Genomic DNA, 14,586 nt, shown 5'->3' on the forward strand with positions numbered 1-14,586 from the left:
AGAATGGCTGACATCAAGAATGCGCTGCTCAGAGGAGATGGTTGAATCAAGTGGAATTACTTCATTTATGAGACATTTTGTCAAACATAAACATGCAAGGCATAAAAGGGTACAGCTCTAATATGAGCCAATTGGATTGATGTAGATGGGCAAGGGCAGCATAGACATGGTAGGCTGATGAATACATTTCTGGGCTGTAAAACTCTAAATAATCCTCAGACAGCAATGACAAGTTACTTTGCTCCTGAATCTGACATCTAACAGAAAATATTAGAAACACTCAGTGAGTTAGGGAGCATATGTGTAGAGAGAAAAATTGAATTGATGTTTTAGTTCAAAGATGTTTCTTTGTCTTTTCATTTGTAATTACTGAATAAATACAGTGACTCCATTTCATTCAAACTACTAAATACTGAGGCAGCAGTCACTTATACACAATTCATTCTGGGGATAAAATTAACTGCAGTGATCTTTGGATTTCTACATGTAACTGTACTTTATTGAGTGACAGCGAGTGCCTATCATGTCCCAGAATCAGTTAAATACTGAAATGACTCCGTCATAATAACTAGGTTTTCTGTGTGACCTTTCCCAAGATCTCAGGCTAACACCCAACACTTCCTGACCATCTTATTACCAAATCTGTATTCATATCAGATGAAAGCATCAAAAAATGTAATGAGTCTTCAGAAAGAAATTAAACTCTCAGGCCTGATACACAGATCTCATATTGACAGCATTCATACTACAGTTAATGTATAATCCCAAAGGACAACAGGCCATTTGATCAATCTAATACCTTATTAGTATTCATTTCACCAGCCAAAATATTTTAAATCAACAAATGATTAGCCTCTACTGCAGCACCATCCTATTATTTGTTCAGCTAACAAGAGCACTTTGAGTAATCAATTCAAAATAGATTATACACACCAATAACAGAGCAGTAACCTGCAGAGCTCAATGCTTCTCACGTGGTAATGGTCTCCCACAAGGCCAATGACAGTCCCATCATCTAGAAGGCAATAACATACCCAATGTACCTCATCAAAGAGTTATCATGTTCGTAGATTAGATATCTCTTGAATAGCTGGAGGGAATGCTGCGGGTTACACCAATTATCATGACATTAGTTAGCACTGCTTGCTACCTAGGATGGTTGAGTGAAGGAAGCTTTCAGAAACTAGCAGAAAAGGAGGCTAATTTGTGACTTGCAAAATCCATCTAATTTGCAAAGCCTATATCAGAACAGATTTATGGATTACTTTCAGTCTGTTTTGTTTTCCAGTCATCAATTATCCTTTGTTTCCTGTTGCACTCTTGGGAATTTAAACCATTGGTTCTGGATGTATGGAGTGATTTTTATCCTGATATCAAACTGACATGATCAGAGAGATCACACGTTTTGCAATCCACTCAATTTTACTTAACATCCTATCACTTATTCCGCAGATGAACAGGTTAAAGTTCCTCCATACCCTCGGCACTAGGTACTTCATCAAAAGTTTTCCATTTAAATAACGAGCCAGTTGGTACTCTGCTGTGGCAGCAGTTCTGTAAATAACTACTGTTACAAGTTCAAGTTTATTGACATGGACGTACGTACCCAGGGTATAAGCTGCCCACACATCCTCTGACCTTCAGAGCATCTCTGGCTTCTGAATCAGGCACTTAAATACGTGTGTCAGAAATATGCTGGCGGTTAGATATTGGCACATCTGACACCCCACCCCACTGTGGATCCTGGCACTGCTCAGTGATAGATGTCACTGATTGGAGGGGCTTGGTGCACATTATCAGGCCCCTCAGCTTTGCTGTTGATAATACATGACAGCTTGCAAAGGGCAAATGCATTTTTATTTTTAATATGTCTTTGATGCTGGGACATGAATGCATTTGAATGAGATCACAGATATCCATTGAATGATTAAATTCAAGTTAAGGTAATTATTTACTTTTTGTTTTTCATTATATTTAAATTTTATCTAACTTACTATATTTTAATTTGATGTCTTAAATTTATATTTTTAACTTTTTTTAAATATATTTTATTTTATTTATTTAAATTAATAATTTTCAGTATATCTCTGAATATCATAGAAATATTAAAAATAAAAATGCCATTGTCCTCCACAGCAACATAAGAACATACAAAACTGGATTCGGCCATCTGACCTATCAAACCTGCTCTGCCACTCAGTAAGTTCATGACTGATTGGGCTGTGGACTCCTCTCCAAATAGCTGAGTGGGGGTGGGGTGGAGTGTAGGAAGTGGATCGTAGCAAGGTGTTTGTTGGTGACAGGAAGTGAGGGGAGGAAGGGCAGTGGGAGATATTAGGGCCTATGGGAAATATCACAAGATTGGGGGAAATGGATGGTAGTCCAATCTCAGGGGAAGTGCTTTGATAATGGAAGCATTCACTAATGTCTGATCCTGGGTTTTCATCCTCCCCCCCTCACTAATCTTTTGATGTGATATGGGCCCAGTCGAGCTGGAGGCCTAACTGCCACAGACAGTCTTCAAGGTGCAGTGATATGTGGGTAGATACTTGCCCCATGTGGTGTGTACTTTAATTTTCTTTGCCAGCTAATACTGTCAAAGGCCTTTGAAACTGGTCTAGGTGCTTCTGCTAATCTCACATGTTAAAAAGGCAAACATATATATAAATATTTTTAAGTTATTTAAAAATACACACCAAATTTATTTCAACACATATAACTGATAATTTTAAATACTGATTAAAATAAAGATGCAAAAAACTTACATTTACTAATCTTTTCCATCCCAATTAAATAAATATGCTAACAATAATTACCAAATCCATAGCTGCTTTAAAATTGTCAGATACAAAGTGTATCTGACTCCTCAAGTCAGCATGGCTGGATTCCATCCCTGGGTTGCACTGTAGAACATGGGATTTTTGTGCTGCAATATATGGTTAACATGCACAATGCCGTTAGCTGGTTCTTTTCAAGGTACTGCCAGCTGAAAGGGTGCAGACGTGTGTCGTGTATTTAGTATTTCAGTAATAGTCTAATAATATTGTAAACATATTGTTCAAATATTCTTTGTTGTTTACATAATTCATTCCAGATAATATGTATAAGTACATGAATGGCATACGTTATGATATCATCACATCTCGACTCACAACAGTAAAAAAGGAAGTATGCACGTTTAAGCCTGGGTCCCTGTGTTTTTCTTTTGATTAGTTTCACATTCTACAGTTATAAAACATAACAACGTGAACAATATAAATTGGAATACTGTATAGCAAGTTAGATTCAGGAAAAATGTAGGAGACTTTACCAACATATTACTCAGCAGTGGCCTGAGCAAATTTGAATGCTTTGAGCAACATAGGGAGGCTTTCAGGTGTGATTTGATCTCACAGTCAAAGTCTTCACCTTTCCAATACAGTATAATCAGAAAATAAAATGAAGATGATCAATGCCCTTTCAGCAGCCTTCATACAGAGGCACATCTTAACCACAGAGAACAAAGATACCAAAAGCACACAATACTCTTAGAGACTAACCCAACACACTTAGCAATCAGGTTTTAGGAAATGTTCATTCTTGATGCACACTAAAATGTTATGCAATTTGATAGAATTTCAAGGCTCATGTGTGTAATCATTCTATCATAAAAGGCATGTAGTACAACCCCAGGGAAATTTTTCCCAATTCTTTTTCACAAATCTGTTTCGAACCTTAATTTTCTTCATATGAATACATGAATACTGAGTGTGCTCTCAAAAAAAATTGCAATGAAGCCAATTGTGAAAGTAATTGGGCAGCAACGAAACCATCTGCACCAAAAAAGAAACAGGCATTTTTAATGTTTAAGTCCAACACTTGCTATCCCTATGGCTTTATTCTCACAAGTATACATTTATATAAGATACCTCTATGAAACATTGCTCTTTGCAGGCAACGTCCATCAGTTCAAATGCAACATTCACTCTACTTTGATTATATCCTCTACTTTATGAGGAAGCTGAAGAGAGGTGGACAATGCACGTCAATACTGACATTATTCTCCAGATGCACAGTAGCGAGCATCCTAACATGCTGCATCACGGCTTGGTACAAAAACTGCACTGTGGCAGAAAGGAAGGCTCTATAACAAGAAGCCAAAACTGCCCAAAGCATCATTACCATCAGCTTGCGTTCTTGCCGTCAAGGACATATTTACAGGAAGATGCCAGAAGAAGCACAGTAACATCATGAGGATCCCAACAAACCTGCTCATTGTCTGTTTGTCCGACTCCCATTAGGGTGGAGGTTACGTAGCATCCATGCCAGGATTAACAGACTCAAAAACAATTACTTTCCCCAATCAATAAGGATGATCAACACCTCTGCCCACTAACCTACCCCTCTACACCCTCAACCTCCATTACTTCATCATTTTCTGTCAGTCACCTTATGAATAGACATTCCTGTGCCTTGCCTCTCTTTATGGACAAGTAATCAATCTATGTATATTCATTTACAGTATAAGATATACTTATTGGGCGGTGTGGTGGAAATATGTCTCTGCCAAAGGTGATGTAAGGCGCTCCTTCCCTTCACTAGCCTGCAGGTCACCCTTGGGCAAAGTGTAGTGCTTAGCCCCCAATCAGGGTCATATGAAGTCATGGGAGCAGCTGGTGCATTTCACAAGTCCTGGTTATGTGACCACTGATGCCAGGCAAGCAATCTCTGAAGAATATTGATAATGGCTGGGGTCACCCATCTTATAGAGACACTGTCCAGAAGAAGGCAATGGTAAACCACTTTTGTAGAAAAAATTCCCAAGGATTATTATGGTCAAAGGCATGATTGCCCATGTCACATGATGATGATGATACATTTACATTTATTGTGTTTTTTTTATTATTGTGTTCTTTATCTTGTTTTGTGCTTCATCAGAGCTGTGGAGCTGGAGTAACAATTGTTTTGTTCTCCATTACACTTGTGTACTGAAAATGATATTAAACGATCTTGAACCTTGAATCTTATTTCAAGACTGGAGTGAAGGCCTGATTGTGCATGTCTGCATGCAACCGAGGCCACTCCTGTTGTTGAGCAGAAACTACCAGAGAAAACAAACTGGAAAGGAAGATTGTTTTAACACACTTAACCAAATCAATGGTGATGCATAATCTCTCAATAGTTTTTTTAAACTGGACTTGCTTGACAGTCTAATTGGATATCCTTGAGTTCCTTCTTCATTTACTGGGTGGCCCATTTTTATGCTCAAGAGCTGTTAAGGCATGGAGTGCTTTTTCATGACTGCTTGAAGTGAATATTAAGCTTTGGTAACTGTTGCATGGGTCCCTCTACATTATTCTGACATTCAATCAATACCTAGGAGAGAAAGCCTTCTCATATAATGAGTAACATTGTCAGTCAGTATTGATTAGCAGTGAAATATGAAAGAATTTGTGCCCATGTTATCTATGGGTTGAGGCAGTTTAAAATTATGTGGATTTACAGACATCTTGGAGAGGCTGTTGAGGTGGGTCAGATGATACCAGTGTTACAAAGATGAAACTAAGCATTCTTGCTAATAGATAGTATGTCACAATAACTTCTGCTCTGGTACAAACTTAATGCCAGGACTACAAAAGGGTATGACAAATGGGCGGAATAAGTCAAAAGGCAAGCAGATATACCCAGTGACAAAGCCTGGTGCCTATTGCTTCCAAATCAAAGGTCATTGTAATTTATTCAGGGCTTACTGTTAGATAAGTATATTGAAAATATAGAATTTGTTAGGGGAAGAGAGGAGAATTAAAACATCAAGCAATTTAGCATTAGGAAAATAACAGCTCTCTAAAGTTAATGAATGTTCCAGAGGCAAAAAAGCTCCGTAAAGGACTATAATTAAGAAATAAATTTTGTCAATCTCCAACTTTCTGCTAATGGCGAGTTATCAGTGAATGATGAGAACCATCAGATGGTTACAGAACTTTAATCCCTAGCTGAGGAATGTTTGGTCTCTGAGTTTCTACCCATCATTGGTTTTTATTTTTAGCATCTACTGCAACAAGTGCATACTCTTGATGTGAAATCAGGCCTACCATTTAAGTCAAAATATACAGCAACAGTGCCAAGTTTCATTCTGATCCTTGTTGCTGGGACTCCCGAATGTCTGAGCTTCAGTGGCAAAACATAATAATAGCATTACTACTTTCAGCAGAACATGGGAGAGACTTCTAAAATCAGAACAAATTTCACTCCACTTTCTTTATTTCATCATCAACAAGCAAATAATAAACAAATGCATTCTTTTATCATTGTACTTGTCTGCAATGTTAGTTGCTTCCAAAAACAGTTGAGGCAAGAAAATGGGAATTCTTTATTAAGTGGAAGTGCGTTGAAAACTATAGTGCAGTGGTCCCCAACCACCAGGTCGTGGACCGGTACCGGGCCGCAAAGCATGTGCTACCGGGCCGTGAGGAAACGAAATGAGTTGGCTGCACCTTTCCTCATTCCCTGTCATGCCCTGTTGAACTTGAACATCTGGTTGCCAGCTGTCCCATATTTGCCAGGTCATCCCGTATACTGGGCTAAATTGGTTTGTCCCGTACTTCTCCCGCTAAGGTAGAGCGTCCCTATGAAACCTTTCGTGCCGAAATGGCATAAAGCGAAGAAGTAATTACCATTAATTTATATGGGAAAATTTTTTGAGCGTTCCCAGACCCACAAAATAACCTAACAAATCATACCAAATAACACGTAAAACAGAAAATAAATAACACTAACATATAGTAAAAGCAGGAATGATATGATAAATACACAGCCTATATAAAGTAGAAATAATGGATGTACACTATGTTTGGGAAGATGAAGGCAAAACCGATTTGTGGGGGGGGGGGAGATAAAATCGGCACTTACTCGCATGCGCACATCACATGTGCATTTGACAGAGAAGTTAGCCTTATGAAAACCCTTAAAGTGGAAGGGTTGAAGATAATGGATGAGGGTAAGGGTAAAGGATACACATCAAATCACTAATGGATCCTTGGAGGAATCGGGAAATAGTGTTAATTAGCAATTCCAACCATGATGTGTTAAATTGAAACATTATCAGTAGAACTTAGAGATATCAGAGAATAAGAAAAAAAACATTGGAATGGATGAAACCATTAACACAGATGTGAATTTCAGAAATGAATGGCTGAGGGAGAGCAGCAGTAGATGTTAGCAATATTTTAGATGTAAAGGTTAATTTAAAAAGGTTGTATTAAATATTACTGAACCCATCCAATAAGCATCAAATGAGATCTGAAGCTCAACTTCGAATCAAGCAGGACATTATGTATAGTTTCCCATTGCCTGAAATAACAATCGGTAAACACATAGATTCATCCCAGGGTTAAAGAAATAATGTTCATTATAGATGACAATAACATCAGTCTTTTTTACAGCTAAGTAGTTTGACTAGCTCTAAATAACAGGTGCTTGCATAATTCCAATGCACAGGTAGCTAGCTATAAGATACTTGTGTTTGTTACTGCTGGTGATAGCAGCAGGATTAGGGTAAACAGATTCACCACAGAGAAAATTGCAGGAGGGTCTCTTTGCTCAGCTAGAATCCTGGCTAGATTTTATTTAATTAGGGATTGGTCCACCAGAGGTTGATATAGACATTTTTTGATAAAATATGGGATTAAGTTGTGCTTATGTGTCCCTTCAATGGTAGACCAAAGCTTTGGTATTACTGGAGGATCAATCAGAATAGAAGAATGCACAATTGTACCATAAACTGCAATATCTAATGTTCAATGGTGTGACTGAGCAAAATATTACGCAGTTTGAATGTCTAATAGGAATTAGAAGCAAGAGTGGAGCATATATACCTTCAATACTGGTTAACTTCCAATAAGATAGCATCTGATCATCCTACATGCTGAATCTCCATAACTCTGGATCCCCTTAGTTCAAAACTCTATTAATCAATATCTATGGAGAGGAATAAACAGTCGGTGTTTTGGACCAAGGCTCTTTCTTGTGTCAGCTGTAAAAGCGTTGAAGTTTTGATAGATTATAAACAGTTATAATATTTACATTTTAAGTAACATTATAAAAAATTAAATAAAAACAAATTGTAGTCCTAAAATAATTATAAATAATTGAAACTATTAAATTAAACTGAAATAATTTTTAAAAAGAAACTTATCTTTCAATTCACCTTTTAATTTACAGCCATATAATTCCCATCAAATTCAACAGGGTCTCCAATCCTGTGTCAGATTCAAAAGGCATAAATAGCACATTACAGAAGAACCTCAACAAGACCAGGTTCAATTGGAGTCTAGTGGTGAAGTGGACTGACACATATGGAGCTCCAAATCCAACAGTAACACGTGGACTTTGACAGCAGATACAGCTTCATTATTTTTCTAAGTTATAAGAAACATTTAAGTGTTGGCATTAAGAAAGATTATGGTATCTTGGAAACACCAAATAGGAAGTTGATGTGCAGGTACACCAAGCAATTATTGGCCTTTTTTGCAAGGCTGTTGATTAAAACTGAGGCACAAAGGGACTTGGGAGTCCTTGTGCAGGATTCCTTATGGGTTAATTTGCAGGGTGAGTCTGTGGTGAGGAAGGCAAATGAGATGTTAGCATTCATTTCAAGAGGACTAGAATATAAAAGCAAGGAAATCTTGTTGAGACTTTATAAAGAACTGGAGAGGTTTCACTTGGAGTATAGAGAACAGTTTTGGGCCCCTTATCTTACGAAGGAAATTCTGAAACTGGAGAGGTTTCAAAGGAAGTTCTTGAAAATAATTCCAGGATTGAACAGCTGGACATATAAAGATTGTTTGATAGGTCTGGGCCTATATTCACTAGAATTCAGAAGAATGAAGGGTGAACTAATTGAAACCTTTCGAATGGTGAAAGGCCTTGATAAAGTGGATGTAGAGAGGATGCTTCCTATGGTGGGAGAGTCTAAGACCAGAGGTCATAGCCTCAGTATAGAGGGGTATTCTTTTAGAATGGAGATAAGGAGGAATTTCTTTCACTGGAGAGTGGTGAATCTGTGCAATTAGTTTCCACAGACAGCTGTGGAAGCCATGTCTTCATGTATATTTAAGGCAGAGGTTGATAGATTGTTGATTGGTCAAAGCATGAAGGAATATTGGGGGAAGACAGGAAACTGGAGTTGAGAGGAAAATATGGATCATGATGAAATGGCGGAGCAGATTCGATGGGCCAAATGGCCTAATTCTGTTCCTATACCTTATTTGCAACAGCTAGGGCTTTAATTGTGTTTAACTTAAATGACAAGCAGTTTGGGTTTCCATTCCTCGGCAAGGATAATAAAATTAAAGAATTTTTGTGGTGTAAATCATTGGGATGAGCAAAGCAAGACGTAGACATTGATTTCTGCATACAACTTGCCCAGATTTTGCTGCTGAATGCCTGTGTTTGCATGGCAATAGCAACCACCATTTAATGCACTCCTCCCTCAATCCCCACAGACATTCAAATTCAGACACATTAACAACCTTGACAGACTTTAGAGCGGTAGGTAAGCTTTTGCCATTATCACATGTTTCCAGTGATACCGCAGGGTCAGGATTTTCCCTGTGCACCGTACAGGGCTCTTCTGCTACACAGATCTTATCAGCTGGCTCCAGATGATTTAGACCAACAGAATAAGTTCTCCAAGTTTGGAGCAGACAAGATTAGGTATAGGATATCAATATAAGCACCACCCCAAGCTTGTAAAATAAAGGGCCAATAAAATAGCATTGGGGACATGGAGAAAATATTAACAGCAACCTCACCATGTGAAATAACAGAAATCTGGAATGTAATTGCTGCCAATCAGGCACAGCCTGTATATGAAATATTCATGTTTTGCTTAATCAAAGTTTTAAAGTTTGCAATCATTTCCCGAGGCACTAGAACCTCAAAAGCAGCCATGCATTTGAGAAATGCTATGTCTTATCCCAACCTTCCAGTACATTGTTAACCATACTGTCTGTATCCTATACTGTGCTGTGATTAATGCCTTGTTCTGTCAGATGTTTACTCTTTGCATAAACAATCTCAGAAGGCTAAAAGTTAAAACACTTAAACTATGCTTTATTTAACTAATTTCCTGTCTCCTAAAACCCAAAGAATTAACATGACGATGCAATTAGATTGAATTATTCATGTTGGGGGATGAGCTTTAACATTTGTGCCATTTCATTTGTACACAGGTGCTGTACAGTCATGAATATGCAAACACGAATATTTGCATATTTGAAGATGCTGTTTCAGATTTATTATTCTATTGAAAACACTTGCATACAAGCCGATGGTTGAAATTTGATTTAGAAATGCAAAAATAAAAATTTCTTTTCAACTATAGTGGATTCCAGTTAATTGGGAGACATCGGGACTGGTACAATTTGGCCCAATTAAGCAGCTGCCCTAATTAGTCAAAGTTTCATGGAAACAGCTAAAAAGGTATAAAAAAAACAAATCATTGTTTACCTGAGTAACAAATTATGTAATTAAATGAAATACAGAACAAATTAGAGCACTACCCATACTAGTGCAGTACTATAAAAATACATATTAGTTCCTAATAATTATCGACAAAGGAATTCATCCAGTGTACACTGCAGTGTGCTATTGATTGACTGTAAGTAGACAATATCAGTGGAGACACTTAGTACAGATAATGGACTGCCTTCATACAATGGTTTTGATTATTGTATCTTCCAAATCTTCAATATATTTGTAATATTTGTGATGACTATTAATACTTTCAAATTCTTTGTAGGTCCTAAGTTGGTGAAGTAGTGATTTTTTTTCATTTTCACTCCCAGCCATTTCTGGCATCTCCAAGACTGAATGCTTGAAACCACAGTGAGCAAAATAGTTCTGAATTGTCTTACTGCTTAATTCTCGCCAACAATCAGTGACAAAAATCATTGCTTTTTGAAACCAAACACATGCAACTAATGCTATTCAAAAACTGAAAATAGCCAGAAAGGGAATCCTGGCTATTTTCTCAATTAACTTTTGCTTTTACCAGTTGTCCCAAATAAGTGGTTTCCCTGATTAACCAATGACCCAATTAATCAGAATCCACAGTCTTTGATACTGTTCATTCTCTTCAGTTCATCCCTTGAAAGGTAAATATTTCCTTATTGTACCTGAATGTTACAATTATCAAATAGCTAACTCTATAACTCTGTAAGTAGGGCAGCACAGTAGTGTAATTGTTAGTGTGATGCTACTACAGAGTGGGCTGCAATATCACAGATCAAATCTCACCACTGTGAGTAAGAAGTGTGTACATTCTGCGTAGATTTCCTCCGGATGTTCCGGTTTCCTCCCACATTCCAAAAAATGTATGCTTAGTGAGCTGTGGCAACACTTATAGGCACACAATCCTCGTTGATTTGAAATGACACATTTCGCTGTACATGTGACAAATAAAACTAATCATGTCTATTCTTATCCAGAAATCTGCCATACCAGTCATATGCTTAGCTCTATTCTGGGACAGGAATGATACTGCTATATTTAGCTGAAATCATGGCTTGCCCCTTTCATGTGTTGGTCAAATACTTTCCAGTCCAGAACTATTAGTTGATATTGCAAATACATTGCTTGTACAATGCAGCTCCAGGTCAATGTCTGGTTCAATAAAAATTTGAGCAAGTAAATGTGTTTCCACATTCTCTAGTGTTGATTTTGAAACGCCACGTAAGGGAATAACATCGCCTGACAAGAAGTGACAAGGGATCAATTAGCAACAGAAAAAAATGTTGGAGGAACTCAGCAGGTCAGGCAGCATCTATGGAAATGAATAAACTGTCACTGTTTCATCGGGACTGGAAAGGAAGAGGGAAGAAGCCTGAATTAGAAGGTGGGGGAGGGGGAGGAGGACAAGCTTGAAGGTGATAGGTGAGTAGGTGGGTGGGAGGGGAGGTGGTAAGTGGAAAAGGCAAAGGGTTGGAGAAAAAGGAATCTGATGGGAAAGCAGAGTGGATCATGGGGGCAAGGGAAGGAGGAGGATCACCACAAGGAGCTGATAGGCAAGAAAGGAGATGTGATAAGAGGATAAAGTGGGGAAATGAAGAAGAGGGAAGGGGGAGGGAAAAATTACTGAAATTTGGACAAATTGGTGCTCATGTCCTCAGGTTTTGAGGTTACATTGACGGAATATTAAGTGTTACTCCTGCAAAGAATGGAGGAAGAGAAACCCCATTCTTTGTAGGAGGAGGAGATCTCTGATGTCATGGAATGGAATGTCTCATCCTGGGAACAGATGCGCTGGAGTTGAAGGAACTGAAAAAAGGGAATGGCATTTTACAGGAGACAGAGTGGGAAGAGGTATAGTCAAGATAGCTTTAGGAATTTGGTGGGATGAAGTAGTGTTAACTCATTTACAGTCACTTAAGTACATTATTTCACTGTATTGTTAAAACCCAAGCACTAAGCTGTGAAAAATGATTCCATACAGTAGGTACGATATTAGCAAATGATCATAACAACTTACATTATGAACATGGATTATTTTCCCAGAGAAGCAGGAAAAAAAGCTTACATTTGAATGGTTTGTTTCTCTTTCTGGCGGAATAACTCAATGTGTTTAAAAGCCAATGAAGAGCACTTGAAGTACAACACATTTACAGTGTAGGAAAACACAGCAGAAAATTCATGCACAACAAACCCCCATAAATAGAAATGTGAGAAAGACCAAATAATCTGTAACTGATTATTTGGAAAGTTTATTGGCTAGCCACCAAGTTTAAAGTAGTCCAAGGTGATCTTTTACATGCACCTGAGAAACATACCAAACCTCAGTTTAAATTTCATGTACAAGGCCGCGTTCCCTCAGAGCAGTGCAGTGCACAACTTCCCTTAAAATTGTGATAAGGTAAGTACTATCAAAGAGCAGGAGAAGGTCATTAAAGCCTTCCATGATCTCATTGCCCATTATTTCCACACCTAATTCTTCCAAGTGTATAGAATGATTTAGCCTTAGCAGCCTTTTTGGTAGAGAAAAACACTGGGTTCACCATTATCTGGGTGAACAAATGTCTCCTAAATGGCTTCTCCTTATCTTTAAGCTGTGCTCCTGAAGCACCTTTAATAACTCCAAAAGACTGAGGTTTGGTAAAATACTGAAAGGCTTTTATTCGCTGTCCAATACGACCTCCACGGTGAGTGTCTGCCCCCGGACTGAGGGGGAGGGGCAAGGCGAACACCTTTATACAGGAATCTGTGGAAGGAGCCACAGGGTCAGTCAGCAGAGGGGCAGTTAACCCAGACAGTTAACCCAGTTACAACATATATACATGGTTTACCACTTTCACCCCTCCTTTTTTTTTAAAAAGAGTCCCGCGGGGTGAAGTGACTGACAATATTTACAAGGAGTATTTTTACAGGTCAAGTCTATCAGGCAGTCGAGTCTGTCGCTGTGATCTACGTAGCACCGGCGACGGCGGTTGTGCTGGCTCCGGCCTGACTTGAGGTGCCAGCACATTACGCATTGTTAATCCCGCGTGTGTGTGCGTCGCGCCCGGTATGGGAGTGTCGTGTGGTGTCTGTGTAGGGCTTGGAGTGCGCGGTGTCTCATGGGTACATACATCAGTGGATACGGGGTCAATAGTCACCACGGAGTGTTCAGGGTAGGGGCCCGGTGCTCCTGCGAGCGCCAGGTCACGGATGGAGACCGTGTCCTCCCACCCATCAGGTGAAACCACATAGGCATACTGAGGGTTCACATGAAGTAAGTGAACCCTCTCGACCATCGGGGAGTATTTATTGCTCCTCGCATGTTTCCGGAGCAGCACTGGCCCCGGGGACGTCAACCAAGTTGGTAGGGTGGTTCCAGTGGTCGAATTTCTGGGAAAAGAAAAGAGCCGCTCATGAGGGGTGGCATTGGTGGCTGTGCATAACAGGGAGCGGATGGAGTGGAGTGCCTCGGGAAGGACCTCCTGCCAGCGGGAGACTGGCAGTCCCTTTTACAGACACCACACGACACTCCCATACCGGGCGCGACGCACACGCACGAGGGATTACTGACGCCTAACGTGCTGGCACCTCAAGTCAGACCGGAGCCAGCACAATCGCCATCGCTGACGCAATCACCACTGGTGCTACGTAGATCACAGCGATGGACTCGACCGCCTGATACTCTTAACCTGTAAATATACTTCTTGTAAATATTGTCAGTCACTTCACCCCGCGGGACTCTTTTTAAAAGAAAAGGAGGGGTGAATGTGGTTAACCATGTATATATGTTGTAACTCGGTTACCTGTCTGGACACACACCTCTGCTGACTGACCCTGTGGACTGACCCTGGAGGGTAGAACTCTGCGCTTCGCTACGGGGTCGGTCGCTTTAATCTCCTCTAGATACGCTTCAAAGCAAGCCAGCCAGAGTTCGAAAGCGTTTCCAGTGTCAGGTGTTTGCGGATTGAGGTCTAATTTGTCTGGTCTCAGTACCTGTTCCATGTTTTAAAATGTACAGCGAATAAAATTGAAGCACCTTCAATAACTCCAAAACACTGAGGTTTGGTAAAGTACTGAAAGGCTTTTATTCGCTGTACAATACGACCTCCATGGTGA

At 39.4% G+C, this 14,586-nt stretch overlaps 1 protein-coding gene and 1 long non-coding RNA gene across 4 annotated transcripts in view; one reads left to right on the forward strand and one right to left on the reverse strand.

Annotated features, from left to right (window-relative positions):
• The window catches only part of sgcd (sarcoglycan, delta (dystrophin-associated glycoprotein)), a 210,243-nt gene that overhangs the window by 127,125 nt on the left and 68,532 nt on the right, over positions 1 to 14,586 (reverse strand). The window lies entirely within an intron of this gene.
• On the forward strand, positions 1,570 to 10,369 carry LOC134348876 (uncharacterized). Its single transcript, XR_010018510.1, has 3 exons — positions 1,570 to 1,943; positions 2,137 to 2,199; positions 10,212 to 10,369. It is a non-coding gene; the product is annotated as an uncharacterized LOC134348876 (long non-coding RNA).

Source organism: Mobula hypostoma, chromosome 7 (assembly GCF_963921235.1).
Source record: "Mobula hypostoma chromosome 7, sMobHyp1.1, whole genome shotgun sequence".
NCBI lineage: Eukaryota > Metazoa > Chordata > Chondrichthyes > Myliobatiformes > Myliobatidae > Mobula > Mobula hypostoma.